Source organism: Mesoplodon bidens (assembly GCF_964165515.1).
Source record: "Mesoplodon bidens genome assembly, contig: HAP1_SCAFFOLD_476, whole genome shotgun sequence".
Taxonomy (NCBI): Eukaryota; Metazoa; Chordata; class Mammalia; order Artiodactyla; family Ziphiidae; genus Mesoplodon; species Mesoplodon bidens.
The window spans coordinates 31561-33138 of record NW_027671351.1 but is presented as its reverse complement, the minus strand read 5'-3'; positions in this window follow the sequence as shown (position 1 = coordinate 33138).

Here is a 1578-nt window from a genome sequence, read left to right as displayed (position 1 = left end):
AGGTGGGGTGAGAACATGCACTATGACTGTCTTTGTGTGAATGCCATGCCTTGTTACACCCAATCCTTGAGGTGGTTTTCCCTAACCTCAGACACATGCCCTGATCAGCACTTAGCCAAATGCTGGAGGGGAGCACTCTGCTGCCATCTGGAATTCTCTCTCTGTGCAGCCCTGTCACTGTTCCTCTGACCTACGAATTCTAGTCTTGGTTTCTCTGAACTCTCAGCTCTGTCTCCTCAACTCATTCCTCAGTCCCCATCTGCACTCAAGATCTGTCTGAAATCAGAAGGACTGACACCAACATGCACTGCAATGCGTTATCTTATGTAAAATTGGGTTTAAAACAATAATTTACAATTAAGGACGCTTATAACACTAGTGATAAGTTTCTTACAGTAGTAACAATTACACACAGTAGGTAATATATTCAAAGGGCAATTTTCATCTAATATTCACGTTATTTCAAATCATTTTTGGAGTCATTCCAAACATGTTAAATACTATCTCAAATGTAGTAAGTTTTCTTTCTATATAGGACAAGTAATAACTGTCTTATACATATGTATATATCAGACAAATATGAATTGATCTTTTTTCTAGGGTATACTCATATATTACATAAGTTTAACTATACGATAATTGTTCTTTACTAATTTCCCCCTTTTCAATAAGAAAATGTTATATTTCCTTACATATATTTTTATATATTTTATATATACTACAAATATGTATTTATATATAGTCTTATGATGTATATGTGTATATATACATAGACTAGAAACATATATATATATATATATATATACATAAAATACATATACATACACACATAGACTAGAAACAATTAATTGCATCAATTGATAAAACACTAAACTCAGGAAAATCTAACGCTTCTCTAACAGTGCTCTGTACCTCCTCTCTCTCTCAGCATACAAATTAGGCAATTTTATATTAAGTCAACTTCTAGATCAAAGCATTCATCACTTAGCCAGAGGAAATATTTTTGGCACAAACTTCCTTTCACTTCTACAGATGGTTCCATATTGAAACTGTTCTTTTGTTCCAATCTCAAACACTATATTAAACAAACTTGTAACAGGTTTAAGATACCTTATTATTTGATAGTTTGTGTTGGGGCCACTCAAAGTATATTTGTAGTCATGAAAGACACTGAGACGCTTGACCCAAGGGTTAAAAATTTCCAGAATCTCTAGTGACAGGATGAGATAGCATTTACTGAAAAGCTACCCTGCTGCAGCCTACTGCTTCATTTACACATCACAATAGCTCTGAAAAGTAAACAGGATTTTCCCAGTTAGAGATGAAGAACTGTAAATTAAAAGTCAAGGAGTCTACCTTTGGTAAGCGATTAACGAAGAGCCTTGCTGAGATTTTAATCCAGCTGTATTTTGGAGCAACATGGATGGACCTAGAGGTTGTCATACTAAGTGAAGCCAGACAGAGAAAGACAAGTATAAGATATTGCTTATATGTGGAATCAAAAAAAAGAAGATACAAATGAACTTATATATGAAACAGAAGCAGACCCACAGACATGGAAAACAAACTTATGGTTAC